Source organism: Choloepus didactylus, chromosome 18 (genome assembly GCF_015220235.1).
Source record: "Choloepus didactylus isolate mChoDid1 chromosome 18, mChoDid1.pri, whole genome shotgun sequence".
Taxonomy (NCBI): Eukaryota; Metazoa; Chordata; class Mammalia; order Pilosa; family Megalonychidae; genus Choloepus; species Choloepus didactylus.
In genome coordinates, this window is record NC_051324.1 from 27603056 (window position 1) to 27623980 (window position 20925).

Below are 20925 nucleotides of genomic sequence, written 5' to 3' on the forward strand. Positions count from 1 at the left end.
AAAAGAGGCCTCTTGTAGGGAGAAAATTGACAAGCAGGCCAGAAAGAAGTTGGACAGAACATCGCACTGGCCATGGAGGCAGCGTGGAGAGTCATTTGAAAGGAAAAGGAAGCTGAAAAGAGTCCAGACCCACTTTTTCCTAACATAAGCAGAGCTCTTCCCTTGGCCCCATGGACCTGCCACACTGGTGTGAGCGAAGCCTGGCTCACCTGTTCTGAGGCTCACCTGTTCTGAGGCTCACCTGTTTTGAGCCCATTAATGGCTCCTCAGGGCCAGCTGAGGGATGGGTGCCCATTCCTACCAGGTGTCAGGTCAGAGGGTGGGCCCACAGGGCAAGCGGAACCCCTTGAGCCTGCCCACCATCTCCATCAAGGCAAAGACTGTGCGGTGGGCTTGCAGGTAGGGTGACAAACCCCCAGATTTCCTGGAACTGAGGGGTGTCCTGGGTAAAGTGGGAAACATTGGTCACCCTACTTACAGGGCAGCTACACAAACCCCAGCAGTGTGCTTGGCTGCTGTCCAACCTCCAGTCCCAGCCTAACCAGGGGCCCTAACCCCTCAGCTAGTCATGTGTAAGGCCGTTAAGAAAGACTACCCATGTGACGCAGGGTCTGTAGGTGATAGTTGAAGCTAAGGGGCTGTTAAGGAGGAGAGCCTTCTCACTTGGGCCTGCTCAGTCTCCGGCAGAAGGAGAAACACCTAAAGAGATGTCAGCTCACTCCAGTGCAGTGTCGGGTTCTCCAGCTACTCACGTGCTTTGATGGAAAGATGTTTCATTCACATCGAGAAGAGACAGAGCAAGGTCAGCTTCACTAGTGAGTGTCAGTTCCCCGTAGCCAGCGGTCTCGATCCCTGGCTGTTGCAGGGAGATGTACTGTGCACAGAAGCCCTCTCTTGTGTTCATGGGCTGTGCAATGGAGGAAACCCCCTTTCTCCCTGCCAGGGACAGATGGACCACTAGGTGTGAGCTGGATGTTGTAGAACATGCCCACCAGAGGCATACTCTCTCCAGTGAATGTTTACATGTGCTTGGGACAAGAGGGGAAGGAATGTACCCACAGACCCCTCATCAACTAGGGGTTTGGGTTTTATCCTGGTCCTGAGTGCAGGATGTATTTGTGGGTCCCAGGGAAAGGCAGCAGGCCTGCCCCCGTACCATACTTGGTCACACCATTTCTGGGTGATGCAGGGCCTTGAGTTTTCTCAAGTCCCAGAGCATGGAGTGGGCTTGGGCTGGAAGGAGGGGAGTGAGGTACTAAATCCCAAATGTTAAGACTCCACTGCCAAAGCTGAATATTCATTCAGAAACCTACAATGGGGCATGCCTCTCCAGGGTCAAGGACACTCGTTTTGGGGGCCCAGGGTGTGTTGCTGGGAAGAAACATCGTGTGGTGGAAAGGGATGGGATGCTGAGGTCTCCTCTGCCCAGCAGAGTGACCTTGAGCATGTCCCCTAGCATCCTTGAGATTCTGTTTGAGGAGGCTAAGGATACCTCCGTGCAGTTAAGATGAACTTGCCTAACACACAGTAGGGTGGCACCGGTCCTCAGGCCCAGAATCAAGGTCAGTGGGGAAAAAGTAGCAACCAGAAAGCTGCCTGGTGAGCTGTTAATCAGGACAAAGGGAATGGGATGATCCCAGGGCTGTTTCACCCAAGTTCTGGACCCAGGGCCCTTCCCTCCCCTGGACAAGTTCTCTCTAACGCTCCTTCGTCAGTGTTTCTCACCAGTGCCCTGGTGTGCCCATCTTTCCAGCATTACCTCATGTTGGCTGAGTTCCACATGGATTTGATTCCAGTTCAATTATATAATGGGCACTGTGGTAGGCTTTTTTATTTTTGGACATAAGTGACCTCATTTGTTCCTCCCATTAATCCTTTGGAATAGGTGTTACTCTCCTTTTACAGATGTGGAAACTGAGGCTCGAAGAGTTTGGGGACATTACCCAAGGCCTCTGTGAGACACACTGAGCTGCTTTGAGTTCTTGCATGAGGTACCCCTTTAGGTCCCTGAGTTCCTATGTAACAGGGAGTGGAGGGTGCCTTAGCCAGACTCTGTGGGAGTCAGCTTGCCCCTGCCTTTTGGTATTATACTCTGGGAGCAGGAAGTAGGAAGGGGTTCATGGGAGAGGAGAATGAAAATCAAAGTGACCATCATGTTTTGTAGCCTCGCATTTCTAGTGCAATGAGAGATGGAAACTCTCAGGAGAAAGGGATAATCACTTGGAGGCATCGTTTACCCCTCCCAGTCCCCACTCCCACACCCCAGTAAGGAAACTCACAGCTGTGGGCAGGGGGTCTGGGGCTGAAGCTGTGAGGTTTTTGAGTGCTGGGACTGCTAACAACTGTGGAGGCCTAGATTTCAACTTCCATGGGACAACAGGGCCCTCATTTGCCCCCTCCCTCATAGTGGGGGTCAAAGCCAGTCTTCCCTGGTAATGTGGGGGGCTGGAACTGAGGGGTGTAAGAACTCAGGACCAGAGATTGAAAAATCTCTACCTGAGGTATCCGGTTTCCAGCAATGGCAAACTAAGTTTTTGGACCATCATTTAAAGCATGAAAGGGAAGAATCTGTAGATCTCAACAATGACTAGGAATGTCAACAAATAAGAAGGCATCAGAGCTGGCTGTGGGACTCTGCTGAACTGTGGGGACCCTGGCCTTCCACTCTGACAACTGCATAGAATGCAGGAGGCAGGAGATAAAGCCTCGAGTCCAGCAAGGTAGGGAATCTAACAGGACACCCCACACTAAGCTGGAACATAAGAGGGTAAGGGTTAGTGAGGAAACAAGTTCTGCCGCCTGAGGCCCTGCCTCTGGGTAGAGGTAATGGGGAGAAAATCCCCTGGGAATTCAGAACCAGGAGCTGGCCTGCACACAGGTTTGCAGTCCTAATTCACGTACCTGAGAGATCAACAAACAAACAAACAAAAACCTCAAGAGGAGAATTTTGTTTAAAGTCATCCTAGTTTTGTAGCACCCCTTTCTGCAGAGCAACTCATCTCTGCGGGAACCTTCAACTCAGGCCTCAAGATTTCCCATATGAGCAACTCAGAGGGAACACACACACACACACACACAGACACACACACACACACACACAATATCCAAAGAAACAAGCCTCCATGATTAAGAAAACGCAAAAACAACAATAGTAGAAATAAATAGTCAAAGACTTCAGATCTTGTAATTGTCAGGCACAAAATAGAAAATAACTAGGTTAATATGTTTAAATAAATTAAAAAGAATACTAAAATTATGAGCAGGAAACCACAGACTGTAAAAAAATGACAAAACAGATTTGAGGGAAAAGCCATGCAGAATTTATATGAATAAAAAATATCGTCACTGAAATAAAACTTTCAGTGGGCAATTTAATGTAGTTGAAGAGAAAGTAAGAGCCGAAAAATGCAGTCCAGAAAGATGAAGAGATAGAAACCATGAAAGAAAGGTTAAAAAACACGGGGGGGATAGAGTAAACAGGTCTAACGTGCATCTAATCAGAGTTCCAGAAGGAGATAACGGAGAGAATGGGGAGGAGGTAGTATTCCAAGAAACAATGGCTGAGAACATTTCAGAACTGTTGTAAAATGTCAGTACACATTTCCAATAATCCCAGTGAATCCCAAGAACAGCAGTTAAAAGGGAATCCACACCTAGATGCATTCAATAAAATGCAGAACACAAAAGGCAAAAGGAAGATCTTAAAAGAGAAAAGACATTTACCTGAGAGCTGATTTTCCAACAGCTGCAACACATGCTAGAAGACAGAGGAATAGTATCTTTCATGAGCTTAGAGACAGTAACCATCAGTCTAGAATTCTATATCCAGCAGATGACAGTAACATAAAGCACTCTAGATAAATAAAAACTGAGAGTTTACTACCAGCAGATTCTCACTGAAGGAAATTGTATGATATATATGAATAGAAGGGACTGATCCTGACTGGAAGGTCTGAGAAAAGAATAAAGAGAAAATAAAGTAGTAAATATGGGATAATTCTAATAGAACATGGACTGCATAAAACAATAATTGCATTGTTGGATGCTACCGGCCAGTTATTAGCTTTATTCTTGCCTTGTATTGCAGGGTTAGAAGACTAGAAGCCACATCTTTCAGACTCTTATACCAGCAGGATTTCTATTAGGTTCTGACGAGAAGCATTCAGATGAGATTAGAAGATGGCAGAGACGTGGGAACCATTCTTCTGGCTCTCGCAGTAAAGGCAGCAACAGACTGGAACATAAGTGTAAGGGCCAAGGAGCCCAGCAGCTTCTGGCAGTTTCTGACCTCTGGGGAACACTCCTCTACCCCCAATTTTGCTCCTCTAGGCCTTCCAACAATTTTTTAACCAAACTCCCCATAGTACATCTTTTTGCTTGACATACTAATTTTTGTTTTACTGACTAAACTCTGAAAATAGATATAATATACATTAATATAGAATTAAAATACATGGCAACATTAATGTCTATATTGGGGAGGGATTAATGAGTCCAACTGTTTTAAGATTCTTGTATTGTGTGGGTGGAAGGAAAAGATTTTGATTCACTTTTAATTTTGGTAAGTTAGAGATGCGTATTGTATCTTCTATGGTAACTACTAAAATAACAGAGAAAGAGGTTTTAAAAAACTGAAATGAGTTTTTTAAAGGTACAATTATTCCAAAAGAAGGCAAGAATGAAAGGAGAGACAAAGCAATATATATGGAACAGGTAGACCTAATAGACAGCAAAAACTAAGATGGTAAATTTAAACCCAAAGATACATTTTATTCTGGTTATGTAATTACTCCAATTAAAAGATAAAGATTATCAACATGAAATAAAAATAAATATCCAGAATAGACATTTCTCCAAAGATGATATACTGATCGCCAATAAGCACATGAAAAGATGCTCAACATCATTAGCCATTAAGGAATACAAACCAAAACCACAATGAAATAATATTTCATATTCACTAGAATGGCTACTATTTAAAAAATGGAAAATAACCAGTGCTGGAGAGGATGTGGAGAAATAGGAACATTTGTACTTTGTTGGTGGAATATAAAATGGTATAAAATAGTTTGGTGGTTCCTCAGAAAGTTAAGTATAGAATTACCATATGACCCAGCAGTTTCACTTCTAAGTATATACCCCAAAGAATAGAAAGCAGGGACTCAACCAGATATTTGCACACCAATGTTCTTAATGGCATTATTCACAATTGCCAAAAGGTAGAAACAACCCAAGTGTCTATCAACCGATAAATGGAAAAACAAAATGTGGTACATACATACATACAATGGAATATTATTCGGCCATTAAAAGGAATGAAGTGCTGATACATACAACATCATGGATGAAACTTGAAAGACATCATGAATGAAATAAGCTAGACACAAAGGACAAATATTGTCCTTTCTGCTGGGGGTGATGGAAAAGTTTTGATACATGAGGGTGGTAATGGTAGCACAACATTCTGAATGTAATTAACACCACTGAATTGCATATTTGAAAGTGGTTAAAATGGGAAATCATATGTTACCAGAATAAGCTTTTTTAAAAAAAAACCATAGAACAGTACAATACAAAGAATGAACCCTGGTGTAAACTATGGACTGTAGTAAATAGTGTAATTATAATAATGTTGTTTCATCAGTTGTAAAAAAGTTACCACAGTAATGCAAAGTGTTAACAGGAAAAGCTGTGGGGGGGGGGGGTTAGGGTTTTGGGTACTATGTACTTTCTGCATGATTTTTCTGTAAACCTACAATTGCTCTAATTTAAAGAAATAAAAAAAATCCAATCGTATGCTATTTATAAAAGACACATGAAACATAAGAATTCAGAAAAGGGTGAATGTAGAAGGATAGAAAAAATTAAACCATGCATGCACTTATGTGTATTACATAAATTATTATACATTCACCTTACATATATTCATTTATTATTCTTTATTATTTATTCATTTCATTAATCTCAGACAAAGTAGAGATTAGGTTAAAAGACATTACAAAAGATAAAAAGGGTCACATCATAATACTGAAAGATTCAATTCACCTGGAAACTACAAATTATAAATTTTATGCAAAAAAATAAAACGAAGAAAAGGGATTGGAAAAGGAAAAAAAAAAACTTATTATTTGCAGATGATAAGAATTTGATACACAGAAAATCCAAAGATAAATTACTGCATTAATAAAAAGTTTAACAATATTGCTAGATGATACAAAATCAGTATGTGTAAGATCATTCATGTTTCTGAATATCAGCAACCAAAAATACAGAAAAAAATGTTTTTAAACAAACCATTTACAACAGCATCAAAGAAATATTAAATTGCTGGGAATAAAGTACAAAAGGTGTACAGCCTCTTTGTGGGTATAATTATAAATCTGTACCAAGAGACATTTAAAAAGATTTCAATAAAAGCAGAAATATACCATGTTTGAGCCATACCTTACAGCATATACAAAAATTAACTCAAATGTAAATCCTAAAACGACTAAAACAAACCATAGGAGAAAACTTTTGTGACCTTGGAGTAGGCAAAGATTTCTTAGATATGACAACAAAAGAACAACCCATAAAATAACAAATTGATAAATTAGACTTCATTAAAATTAAAACTGTGTGGTATTGGCTCAGGGATAGACAAATAGAATGCAACCGAAGAAACAACCCAGAAACAAGACTTGTGTTTATTAACGACACACAACATATGACAGAAGTGAAACTGCAGGACAGGAGGAACAGGGCAGACTTTTCAATAAATGGTGCTGGGACAACTGTGCATTCATATGGGCTGCAGGGATGAAAATTGGACCCCTATCTCATACTATGCACAAAAAATCAATTCCAGATGGATTAAAAGCCAAGATGTCAGAGACAATATTTTTAGAAGATAATATAGGATAATACCTTCAAGATGTCAGGGTAGAGAAGAAATTATTAAACACACACACATAAAGAGCACAAATCAATTACAATAAGTTGAAGAGCTTCTTAAGAGAGTGAAAAGAAAGTTCACAGAGTGAGAGAAGATATTTGCAACTCATAGACATAAAAAAAAGTAGTATTAAAACTATATAAATAACAGACAACCACTTAAGTAAATAGCTTGACATTTTCTGATAAAGTTGATAATAAACATACCCTTTAGCCCAGAGAAATTCAGGCATATCTGCACCAAGAGTTACGAACAGTGAATGAGTTCAGAGCAGTTTTGTCATTAAACCAGAATATTAGAAACAGCCCAGATCTCTATAAATACCAGACTGGATAAATAAATTGTAATACTTTCATAAATGGAATGCTATACAGCAATGAAAATGAACAAACTACAGCTATATGCAACAACATAAATGAATCTTCCAAATGTAATATTGAGCAAACATTGAATTCAAAATAAAACATTAGTATAATTCAATTTCTTTAAACACACACACTTATATATATTTTTTCTTTACCACAATTAAGTTTTTCTTTTATTTTTTTATTGAGATTGTTCAAAAACCATACAATTATCCAAAGTTTACAATCAATTGCCCATGGTACCATCATACAGCTGTACATCCATTACCACAATTAATTTTTTTTTCAATTTTTAGAACATTTCCATTACTCCAGAAAATAAATAAAAAAGGAAACTCAAATCCTCCCATAGCCCTTACCACCACCCCTCCATTATTGATTCATTATTTTGGTATAGTACATTTGTTACTGTTGATGAAAGAATGTTAAAATACTACTAACTGTAGTATATAGTTTGCAATAGGTATATGTTTTTTCCTATATGCCCCCTCTATTATTAACTTCTAGTTATATTGTCATACATTTGCTCTAGTTCATGAGAGAGATTTCTAATATTTGTACAGTTAATCACAGACATTGTCCACCACAAGATTCACTGTTTTATACAGTCCCATCTTTTAACCTCCAACTTTCCTTCTGGTGACACACGTGACCCTGAGCTTACCCTTTCCACCACCTTCACACACCATTCGGCACTGTTAGTTATTCTCACAACATGCTACCATCACCCCTGTCCATTTGCAAACGTTTAAGTTCACCCTAGTTGAACATTCTGCTCATAATAAGCAACCGCTCCCCATTCTTTAGCCTTGTTCTATATCCTGGTAACTTATATTTCATGTCTATAAGTTTATATATTATAATCAGTTCATATCAGTGAGACCCTGCAATCTTTGTCCTTATGTTCTGTCTTGTTTCACTCAATATAGTGCCCTCAAGATTTCTTCATCAACCCATTTTTTTAAAGATGGTTTCATTCACACACCATACCTTCTGTCCTAAGTAAACAATCGTTGGTTCCCTGTATAGTCACGTATTTTGTATTCAGAACCATCGCCACTGACTATATAAGGACATCTCCATTTCTTCCACAAAGAAGGAGGAAGAGTCAAAGAAGGTAGAGGGACAAAAGTAAAAGAAAAAGAATGAGAGAAAAAAACACAAAAACATGACAGCTGGAAAGCAACAAAAGAAAAGAGCATTAAACTAAAGTAGAATAAAGAGTCAGACAACATCCCCAATGCCAGGAGTCCCATACCCTTCCGCTACCACCCCACCCCACCCCACATGCATTTAGCTTTGGTATATTGCCTCTGTTATATTAAAGGAAGCATAATACAAAGTTTCTGTTAATTATAGTCTCTAGTTTGCATTGATTGTATTTTCCCCCCAATCTCACCCTATTTTTAACACCTTGCAATGATGACATTCATTTGTTCTACCTTATGTAAAAACATATTTGTACCTTTTATTACAATCGTTGAGCACCCTAGGTTTCACCGAGTTATACAGTCCAGTCTTTATCTTTCCTCTTTTCTTCTGGTGCCCCACATGGTTCTAACCTTCCTCTATCAACCATGCTCACAGTCATCTTTGTTCACTGTAGTTACATTATTGTGCTACTATTTCCCCAAATTGTTTTCTAAGCCTTTCACTCCTGTCTTTTCCTTTCTGTCATACATTTGTGCTTCCTTTAGTGTTTCCTGTAAAGCAGGTATCTTGTTCACAAACTCTGTCCTTTTCTGTTTGTCAGAGAATATTTTAAGCTCTCTCTCATATTTTAAGGACAGTTTTGCTGGATATATGATTCTTGGTTGGTGGTTTTTCTCTTTCAGTATCTTAAATATATTACACAACTTCCTTCTTGCCTCCATGGTTTCTATTCAGAAATCTGCACATAGTCTTATCAAGCTTCCTTTGTATGTGACGGATCGCTTTTCTCTTGCTGCTTTCAGGATTCTCTCTTTATCTTTGATGTTTGATAATCTGATTATGAAGTGTCTTGGCATAGGCCTATTCAGATGTATTCTGTTTGGCATATGCTGCGCTTCTTGGATCCGTAACTTTATGTCTTTTATAAGAGATGGGAAGTTTTCATTGATTATTTCCTCTCTTATTGCTTCTGACCCTTTCCCCTTCTCTTCTCCTTCTGGCACACCAATGACATGAACATTCCTGCATTTCATTTTGTCCTTAAGTTCCTGGAGACATTGCTCATATTTTTCCATTCTTTTCTCTATCTGTTCTTTTGTGTTTAGGCTTTCAGGTATCTTATTATCCAGTTCCTGAGTGTTTTATTCTGCCTTTTGAGATCTGCTGTTGTATGTTTCCATTGTGTCTTTCATCCCTTGTGTTGTGCCTTTCATTTCCATAGATTCTGCCAGTTGTTTTATGAACTTTCAATTTCTACCTTATGTATGCCCAATGTTTTCATTATATGCTTCATCTCTTTTGCCATATCTTCCCTAAACTTTTTTAATTGATTTAGTATTAGTTGTTTAAATTCCTGTATCTCAGTTGAAGTGTAAGCTTGTTCCTTTCACTGGGCCATAACCTTGTTTTTCTTAGTGTAGGTTGTAGTTTTCTGTTGTCTAGGCGTCTAGTTTCCTTGGTTACCCCAATCAGGTTTTCCCGGACCAGAACTGGCTCAGGTCTTAGAAGAAGGCAATAGTATCATGTCCTCTTGAGGGTGTGTCTTAGAAGATTGGTGCACCCTGTGATGCCTCAAGTCACTGTGCTTTTCTGCCCAGCAGGTGGCACCTGTCAGCCTGTAGCTCCAGACTGGTGTAAGGAGGTGTGACCCGTGGCTGTTTTCCCCCAGGCTCTGGGGTCTGGTTCTGAATGGAGGGCAGGTAGTAGAGCTGGGCCCCACCTCTTTCCTCTTAGGGAAGATACACCCCCCCCCTCAGGGAGAGGTCATTAGCATTTGAATGGACTCTCTCTGCCTGTGCTACCTCCACCCTTGTCTGGGTCAGAGAGCTAAGAATTGAAAATGGCTGAGGCTTTCTCCATTCAGCTGAAAAAGGGACAGAAAGCCCCTTCAGGGCCAGTCCATGGCCACCCTCTGGCTCTCCAAGGTCAGTCATCACCAAAAGCCTCTGTCTGCTTGTTGGGGATTCGTAGCTTGTATTGAGCAGTCCATGCTTCTTAATTAAAACCCCAGCTGGAGCTCAGCTGAGCTATATTTGCTTACTGGGAGAGTGCTGCTCTCTACCATCATGAGGCTTTGTAGTTTGGGCTGTGGGGGGAGGGGCTCCCAGCTCGGATCTGCAGTTTTTACTTACAGACTTTAAGCTACGATCTCAGGTATTCCTCCCTATTCAGGCTGATGTATGATGAGTGGACAGTCATGTTTGTCCCCCTGCAGTTATTCCAGATTATTTACTTGGTGGTCCTGGTTGTTTGTTAGTTGTTCTGGGGGGACAAACTAGCTTCCACTCCTCTCTATGCTGCCTTTTTCTTCCCTCACCTATATATTTATTTTTAAAAGAGGCAAAATATATTTATATTGTTTACAAATGAATACATAGGTGTTACAACCAAATTAAAAGTAAAGAAATGATTATCATGAAAGTCAGGATAGTAGTTAATTGTGGGAGGGAGGAGGGAGTTGTCACTGAAAAGTGTACACACAAGGACTTCTGGAGTGCTGGCGATAATCCAGGCATCCAGGTCCAAGAGCATCTTCACCCATTGTGGAATTAGAATCCTGGTCCTTCCATTTAGCCGGATCAGTTCACCCTAAGTCATGCTCTGAGCCCTGACCTCTAACTCCTTCAGGGCAATGCCTTGAGCTGATTGGCTAAGCCTGGACTTGGACTGCTGAAGAAATTCCTGTCAAGAAAGATGAGATTACTTAAATGTAGGCCAATCAGGTCCACCCCTAAAGCTGGGGTGAGGTCAGCTCACCAAGGCACACGGACTACTTGGGGAAGGAATAGATCTGAATATAATCATGGTTCTTTTAAGAAGGAAGTAAGAGGAAACAAATGTCAAGAAGGCACCCAACCATGTCCACTGCAACCATCACTGGGGCTGCTGTGATTAAACATTTGCAGTTGCCAATCCTGGGACCACCAACACTGGACTTCAGACCCCTCTGCCACCATCACTGCCTTAGAAATCTAACTCTCCCTGGCAGGGCAAGGGCTCTTTGTATCACTTCCTCAAGATTCAAGGATGCAGGCAAGAGTGAACAATTGAGTCTAGGTGACTGGACATTCCCCACGTACCAGGGAGTGGAGCAGAGGAACTTCTTCCACTCTTCAGCTCTCTTAGTGGGAGGGAGCCCTACCTCCCACCTATTCTTGGATTCCCATAAAATAGGAGAGGGGTTCAGGTTTGGGGTAGCTGGGGCAGGGGTGGGTGGTGGGGGCAGTGTTGTATGAACCATACTCAAATCCCTTCTGTGATGCTTAGGTTCATGTGTCAACTTGGCCAGGTGATGGTACCCAGCTGTCTGGTCAAGCAAGCACTGGCCTCACCGTTGCTGCGAGGACGTTTGTGGCTGGTTAATAAACCAATAGGCTGGTTTATTAAATCATCAGTCAATTGTCATGTCTTCTACAATGAGAGAATGCAGTCAGCTGGATTTAATCCAATCAGTTGAAGACTTTTAAGCGAGACAGATGGACCTTCACTTCTTCTTTGGCTGACCAGCAAAGCGTTTCCTGAGGAGTTCATCGAACATCTTCATTGGAGTTGCTAGTTTGCTGCCTGCCCTACAGAATTTGGATTCATACATACCCACAGTTGTGTGAGACACTTTTATAAATCTTATATTTTATAGATATCTCTCATTGATTCTGTTTCCCTAGAGAACCCTAACTAATAACACCTTCCTTCCTTGATCCTGCTGACAACCTGTATGGTAGGCAAGGCTGCTACTATTTCCATTGGCAGATGTAGAAACTGAGTCACAAACAATTTAAGTAGCCCACCCCTCAAGGATGGCTAAGAAGTGACAGATCTGGGATTTGCATCCACATATCCCAGCCTCTGAAGCCAATCCTCTTCCCACAGCCTCAGCGTGCCTCTTATTTTAGCTTTAGGTCATTAATATTGGGAACACTTTTGAGTGGGAGAGCAAGTAGCTTTTCAGGAAAAGGTGCAGAGATGGGAGGTTGGGGAGGCTGGGGCAAATGCAACCCGGGACTTTTCTGGAAACCTCAATCCTTACAAGGCTGGTAACACTGAGGTTATGGTTGGGTATTTTGGTCCTGTAGTTGGCTAACCAACAAGTACCAATGCATCCACAGCCAGCATCCCCACCTCCACCCACAACCCAGGTAAAAACTCTAGGATGGGATGACATCCTAGAGATTGGAATGAGGACTTTCTAGGGGCATCAGAATCAAAGAATCTTTCTCTAGCCAAACCCCCTACCCAATGCAGAAATCCTTCTGTCGCGCTGTCTGACCCATGATTGAGCACCTCCAGGGGCAGGGAGCCCACTCCTCTGCCAGCTGCCCAATCCTAGGTCAGCAGGCCTCACTGGTACATCTTCTGGATGTCCATGGATCAAAACCTCACCGTGTAATGGTTCAGGTCCAGCCGTCTGCAACAGCATGGGATAAGCCCTTCAGGGGGAAGAGGGGAAAGGAGAAAAAAGAAGAAAGGGAGGAGAGAAAGAAAGGGGCAAGGACAGGGAAAAGAAAAAAAGGGATATCTTCTTCCCCAGGGTAAACATTTCCAGTTCTGCCCACCGTTGCCCGAAAGCCACTCCCCTTAGCAGTGTCAACCTTAGAAGGAGCAAGAAGACCCCTGACTTGGGCCTTAGAGGGCCTTGCATATCACAAACACACAAAATAAATAAATTTAACAAACACTTGAGTGCCTCCAATGCTCGGGAACTGGCTTTCAGCCCCAGCACAGCACAGCCGCAGCCTAAACATCTGCTCTCATGACCAGCACCTTCCAGGACCCAGGCATCCTGCCATTGCCCTATGTCTTACCCCTAAATACCACGAGAGTTTGTGGGGTGTGCCATTGCCAAAGCTGGACACTGTGCAGAGAGGATAGAAGAAGCAAAAACTTAGAAGAGACAAATTGAGTAAGTTATGGAATCTTTCCTCTCCAATGGCAGGTATGCATCCAATTCTTGCATTCAGTACATCATTTTCTTGGAGTGTCCAGTAGTTCTCTTGCAACTTTTTGGGTTCCTACGGTTGATTCTAGAGCTATTAATGAATTAATTTTGCAAGAGTTGCACACGGGGACTGAGGCATATTCTGCAATATTAAAAATTCATATTAATCTTAAATTTGAATATATCATGCATGAGACATGATACCAGTTCTTTACATTGTCATTTAGATAGACATTGAACTTCAGAACTGCAAATAGCTTGTTAATAAAAAGTCAATAAAATTTTCAAAAAATAAAATTCATTTAGCCTTAAATATTTTATTCAACAATTCAATATTAATTATAATTTGTATTTTGTCTTTAATTTTAATAGATAATTTTGAATGACTTAGAACAAGGTGCTGGCAAACTTTTTCTCCAAAGGCCAGAGAATAAATATTTTGGCTTTGCAGGCCATACAGTCTCTGTGATAACTACTTAATTCTGCTGTTCTAACAAAAGAGTTACATACATAAATGAGTAAGTGTGGCTATGTTGCAGTAAAACTTTCCTGGGGGAAAGCATCCATCCCCCAGGCCTTAGTTTGCTGACCCCTAACTTAAAGAATAGAACTTTTCTGAAAACAAAAGGAATTGTTCTAAATTTTTAAATATTTTACATTAATTATAATTTACATATTTGATGAAAATATGTTTACATTTTGAATACAATTTTTTTAAAAGGATCACTACTGTCAAGACAATGTAAATTATGTGAAAATCTTTGTCAACATAATTAGTGATTTTACTAAAAAGAAAGCAAGAAAAATAAGTTGCGTGGAATAGATACATAACTTAGTGAGTTACGTATTTTTTTATTTCATTACTCATCCAAATACCACTGGCCCATCACAGAGTATTTACATTTAGTCATCAAAAATAGTCTGCCACCTTTCTGTTGATTTTTAATTTTGTCAATTATATTTTGAACTCACTGTTATGGAGGTATGTTTGAATTATAGGAGGATAGATTGTATTTTATATGGCAGTTTGTTAACTTCATTATAGTTAACTATTTATGTTATTTGTAAGTAGTTTATAAATAACAAATTATTGATTTATAACTGTTGGGGGTTCCCAAGACCATTCCCAGGTTCGGTGATTCTCTAGGAGAATTTACAGGACACACCATATAGTCAAACTCACAGCTCTGCTTTAATACAACTTAAGGATTAAAGGAAAACCAGCCAAGGGGAAAGGTGCGTAGGGCAAAGTCAGAAGGAATCTAGGTGCAAGCTTCCCAGAGTCCTCTGCCAGTGCAGCCACACAGGACATGCTTAATTGTTGTGCAATGAGTTGTGACAACACGTGTGAAATGTCCACCAGGGAAGCTCAGTAGCGACGCAGACACTGCACCTAAGGTTTTGACTGGGGGTGTCAGGTAGGTACCCTCTGTCTAGCCCATACCACACTTGCAGACTTCCAGAAGGAAAGCAGGTGGTTTGCACAAACAGTTTAGGCACAGTGAGCTGCTCTGAGCAGCTCTGGAGGGAATCCTCCTGGACTCCAGTTCCCGGGCACCCGTCAAGGGCCAACATGCAAGCAGGCCTGTCTAAGGAGCTACCCCCAGCCTGGTATGATAACTCTTTTCCATACAATAATTTTTTTAAGTATTTCAACCTATGGGCCTCTAATGCACTCTTGCTCTGGGTGCCACAACATTAGGGACAGACCTGTCACCCAGCGTAGGGCCCAGTCATGGTCACGGCTGTGGGTAGTGGTTAAGGCTGTGTGCTTTGGAATCCAATTACCTGGGTCCAATTCCTGGTTCTGCCATTCCCTGGCTGTGAAACCTTAGGCAAATCCTTTAACTTCTCCTCACCTTGGTTAATTCATTTACAAAATAGGGATAAAAATAGGACCTACCATGTAAGTTTGTTATGGAATTGAGCTACTGCAAGGAAGGGACTTATTAGAGTTCCTGTGCCATATACTAAATGTTAGTCGGTGCTGTGGGTGATGATGTTACTAAAGCACGTGGCTCCTCTCTCTCCAGCTAACCCAGTTCAGCAGGTGAACTCACTGCCCTCCCTGCTACATGGGATCTGACTCCCAGGGGTGCAAATCTCCCTGGCAACGCGGGATATGACTCCCAAGGATGAATCTGGACCCGGCATAGTGGGATTGAGAACATCTGCTTGATTAAAAGGGGGGGATGCGAAATGAAACAAAATAAAGTTTCACTGGCTGAGAGATTCCAAATGGAATTGAGAGGTCACTCAGGTGGGCACTCTAACACACTATATAGATGACACTTTTTAGGTTTTAATGTATTGGAATAGCTAAAAATAAATACCTGAAACTATCAAACTGCAACCCAGTTGCCTTGACTCTTGAACATGATTGTCTAATAATGTCGCTTACAAGGGGTGACAGTGTGATTGTGAAAGCCTTGTGGATCACACTCCCTTTATCCAGTGTATGGATGGGTGAGTAGAAAAATGGGGACAAAAACTAAATGAAAAATAGGGTGGGGGGGATGATTTGGGTGTACTTTTTTACTTTTATTTTTTATTCTTATTTTTACTTTTTCTGGTATAAGGAAAATGTTCAAAAAATAGATTGGGTTGATGAATGCACAACTGTATGATGGTGCTGTGAACAATTGATTATACACCATGGATGATTATATGATATGTGAATATATATCAAAAAAATAGAATTTTTAAAAAGAAACAAACAAAAAAACACACATGTCCAAGTGTGAAAAGGAATAAGGAAGCAAGTTGCAGAACAACTTAGAGTAGACCACCTTTAGTGTATAAAGGGGGTGGAGGATAAAAATCCATATATTTATAGCTTCTTATATAAGCTTAAAACAATTTGAGAGGCTAGTCAAGAAAGTAATAATAACTACGTAGGGGACTAGGTGAGGGCAGGGGAGAGGGGAAAGAAGGGACAACTTCTCACTGTCACCTATTTATGTGTTTTATTTTTATATTCAAACCATGTGACTATAATTCTTACTCCTGAAACTAAATTCTAGCTTTCATTTAATCTTAAATATGTGTTGTTTGGAACTGAAAGCAACACTGTGGCCAAATCAGGGTAGAACAGTTTTCTCCCCTTCCTTGATCTGGAGGCCCTGCAGCTATTAATGCACCCCGAGAGGGTGTCAACTGGTTTTTCATTGTGCAGCACAGTTCATGCCTGGGTTTCCGCTCGTCAGACTCTGTGTGGTCCTCAGCCTGGCCCTCAGTGGACACCTCGCTCCCACCAGGGAGGCTGCCCAAAGGCGAGGCACAGGACACGCTCCTGCCTGACCTCGGGGCAGCACTCCCACCCCAGCTGGACTTACCTGTTAGGACTTTGTGAAAGCACCTGTGGGCCCACGATTCTGGCTCTGCTGCCCTCCACTACCACTCTAAGGACCTGCTTCCCCGCTCACGCAGGATCTGTAAAGCTGCCCAAGGCCTCCTCCTGTCCCAGGCTCCACCTCGGACGCCCCAGCCAGCAGCCCAGACCCTGCTCCAGCCTTAGCCCCTGACTGCAGAGGGCTTCTGAGTTCCGACCCTGGCTGGCCAGCCTGTGCTCCGCAGCCTGCTCACGCCCATTCAGGCCTCTCTCTGGCATGTTCTGAAGGAAATTAATAGCAAGTGCAGTCAGTGCCTTTGAGAAGTCAGCCATCTGGAGTTTCGGGACACCCCATGGATCCCGTTTGCACAGCATGTGACAGAAACAACCAGGGAGATGTAGCTAATATAGGAAAACCTTGGAAGCAGGGCGAGAGTCATCTGCATGAGGGCACCGAGGAGGAGGTTATGTCAACTTCAGAGCACACAGGCCTGGACTAGAGAAGAACCTTCGGGACCAGCCACAAGCCCCCTCTCCTGGGCAGCTCCCAGAAGGGTTGGTGGTGGCGGCCGTGGTGGTAAAGAATTAATTTGGATCCTTGGGAAGTAAGAGTATAACTTAGGACTTAGCCAAGAAGTGGGTGTCTCCTCTCCTACATTCTGAAGCGCAACGTGGACCTAACAGGACCATTTTCAAACACGATCATGCGGCAGCGAGCCCACCAGTGCCCATAAATGGTTTTCTGTTGGCTTTTGTTTTAGTCTTCAACAGGATCCTCTGGACTATTTCGGCAAGCAGCAAAAGGCAAAGGAAAAGAAGATTCAGAGAGCAGAATCAATCTTTGAAATGCTAACAGAAGCTCCCGGCCAACTTGGGCTGAGGCAACTCCAGCAGCACTGCTGAGCAGAGAGGGAAGGAAGCTTCCAGAACTTGGCCCAGCCAATCACTGGGGAAACCTCAGAGACCCTGTGGTCCTCCCCCACTGTCATGTGCCGCCAAAGTGCAGAGGTTGAGGGGCCCGACTCCCAGGGTTCAAATCCCGGCTCCTCTGCTTACTAGCTGGGTGCCCTCAGCCTCGACTTCTTATCTGTAACTTGGGTCACCTAGGGCCCATGTCAGCATTAAATGGGGCAATCCACATACATAAAGTCATTTAGCACAGGGGATTTTACGAATGGGGCTCTGGGCTCTGAAAAGCCCCCATACCTTGATCCCATAGTCCAGTCTCTCTTATCCTGACATTCCTCTTTGATCCCAAATTCCTTTCTTTTTTCCCCAGTTCTCCTAGGGATGATCAAGTTCCATGAAACAGGTTGTCACAAAACATTATTTTGTTTAAAGCAGTTTCTTGCTTAAGACGAAGGACCCATGCCTGGTGGTTGGTGCTGCTTCTGGGAGGCAGGTGCATTCAGGAAATCAAACTGGTGGTCAGGTGGTGGCTGGGGAATGTGGGGACCATGCAACAGTGTCCTGTAGCAGAAGGAGCACAAGTTCAGGGGACAGAACCTTGTGCCCACCACTGCTTGCTATGGGCCCTGGACATGTCACTTAACATTTTGGGGTCTTGATTTTCTCATTCATTAAATAGACATGAGCCTACAGTCACCAGGATTACTGGGAAAAGCAAAAAGAGCTATCAGTTCCCTCCTCTCCAGCTCCCCCTCCGACCTGAGCAGTGACTTAAGCAACAGAATGCAGTAAAGCACATTTGTCTCTTTCCTCGCAGCCTCACGGCCCCCATACCCTGGCCCGAGTCAAATGCTGCCGTGGAAGCCAAGTTCTGCATCCTTCTGGCCACCAATTCCTACGAGTTACTCACGATACACAATATCCACCCAACACAAGCAAAGTTTATTCCTACTTTGAATGCCATGAAAAGAATTCAGAAAACTCCAAAGAAAGGAAGGTGAAATATGAGGAAGCAGTATTTTATGGATTGCAGTATATTCTTAATAAGTACTTAAAAGGTAAAGTAGTGACCAAAGAGAAAATCCAGAAAGCCAAAGAGGTCTACAAAGGGCATGTGCCAGTTTGAATGTATTATGTCCCCCAGAAAAAGCCATATTCTTTGAGGCAATCTTGTGGGGCAGACAGAATAGTGGGGATTAAGTTGGAACCTTTGAATTAGGTTGTTTGCATGGAGATGCGCCCCACCCAACTGTGGATGATAACTGATGGGATATTTCCATGAAGGCGTGGCCCCACCCATTCAGGGTGGGCCTTGATCAGTGAAGCCATATAAGCATGCTGACTCAGAGATGAAACGGAGTGCAGCTGTGAGTGACATTTTGAAGAAGAGCAAGCTTGCTAGAGAGGAATGTCCTGGGAGAAAGCCATTTTGAAACCAGAACTTTGGAGCAGACGCCAGCCACGTGCCTTCCCAGCTAACAGAGGTTTTCCGGAGGCCATTTGCCATCCTCCAGTGAAGGTACCTGATTACTGATGTGTTACCTTGGACACTTTATGGCCTTAAGACTTTAACTGTATAGCCAAATAAACCCCCTTTTTATAAAAGCCAGTCCATCTCTGGTGTTTTGCATTCTGCAGCGTTAGCAAACTAGAACAGGGCACTTCGAAGACAATGTCTTTAATGAAAAGGGATGGAACTACATTCTTGAAACGTATGATGGGCATCTTCCAATAGAAGTAAAAGTTGTTCCTGAGGGCTCTGTCATCCCGAGAGGAAATGTTCTCTCATAGTGGAAAACACAGATCCAAGAGTGTTACTGGCTTACGAATCGGATTGAGACTATTCTTGTTCGGTCCTGGTATCCAATCACAGTGGCCACAGATTCTAGAGAGCAGAAGGAAATATTGGCCAAATATTTGTTAGAAACCTCTGGTAACTTAGATGGTCTGGAATACAAGTTACATGATTTTGGCTACAGGGGAGCCTCTTTCCAGGAGACTCCCGGAGCAGACACAGTACAGGAATTGCTTTAATTTAAAAATACTATGGAACAAAAGATCCTGTCCTAGGCTATTCTGTTCCAGCAGCAGAACACAGTACCATACCAGCTTGGGGTAGAGACCATGAAAAAGATGCTTTTGAACATATAATAACACAGTTTTCATCAGTGCCTATATCTGTTTGTCAGCGATAGCTGTGACATTTATAATGCATGTGAAAAATATGGGGTGAAGATCTAAGACATTCAATAGTGTTGAGAAGTATGGAGGCACTGCTAATAATCAGACCTGATTCTGGAAATCCTCTTGACACTGTATTAAAGGTTTTGGATATTTTAGGTAAGAAGTTCCCGGTTACTGAGAACTCAAAGGGCTACAGGATGATGCCACCTTATCTTTTTTTTTTAAATTCATTTTATTGAGATATATTCACATACCACGCAGTCATAGGAAACAAATCGTGCATTCGATGCTCACAGTACCATTACATACTTGTACATTCATCACCAAAATCAATCCCTGACACCTTCATTACCACACACACAAGAGTAACAAAAATAATAATTAAAGTGAAAAAGAGCAATTAAAGTAAAAAAGAACACTGGGTGCCTTTGTTTGTTTGTTTGTTTTTTTCCTTCCCCCATTTTTCTACTCATCCATCCATAAACTGGACAAAGGGGAGTGTGGTCCTTATGGCTTTCCCAATCCCATTGTCACCCCTCATAAGCTACATTTTTATACAATCATCTTCAAGATTCAGGGGTTCTGGGTTGTAGTTTGATAGTTTCAGGTATCCACTACCAGCTACCCCAATTCTTTAGAACCTAAAAAGGGTTGTCTAAATTGTGCATAAGAGTGCCCACCAGAGTGACCTCTTGGCTCCTTTTGGAATCTCTCTGCCACTGAAGCTTATTTCATTTCCTTTCAAATCCCCTCTTTGGTCAAGAAGATGTTCTCCATCCCACGATGCTGGGTCTACATTCCTCCCGGGAGTCATATTCTCCGTTACCAGGGAGATTCACTCCCCTGGGTGTCTGATTCCACATGGGGGGAGGGCAGTGATTTCACCTGCCAAGTTGGCTTAGCTAGAGAGAGAGGGATGACACCTTATCTTAAGAGTTATTCATTCAAGGGGATGTAGTAGATGTTAAGAACTTACAAGAGATTGTAGAAGACATGAAGCAAAAAAAGAGGAGTATTGAAAATGTTTCTTTCGGTTCTGGTGGAGCTTTGCTACAGAAGTAACAAGAGATCTCTTAAATTGTTCCTTCAAGGGTAGTTATGCTGTAACCAATGG

At 42.2% G+C, this 20925-nt stretch overlaps 1 pseudogene; it reads left to right on the forward strand.

The window, feature by feature from the left end:
- Positions 1-283: 283 nt before the first annotated feature.
- Positions 284-19967, forward strand: LOC119514710 (annotated as a pseudogene).
- The last annotated feature ends 958 nt before the right edge of the window (positions 19968-20925 follow it).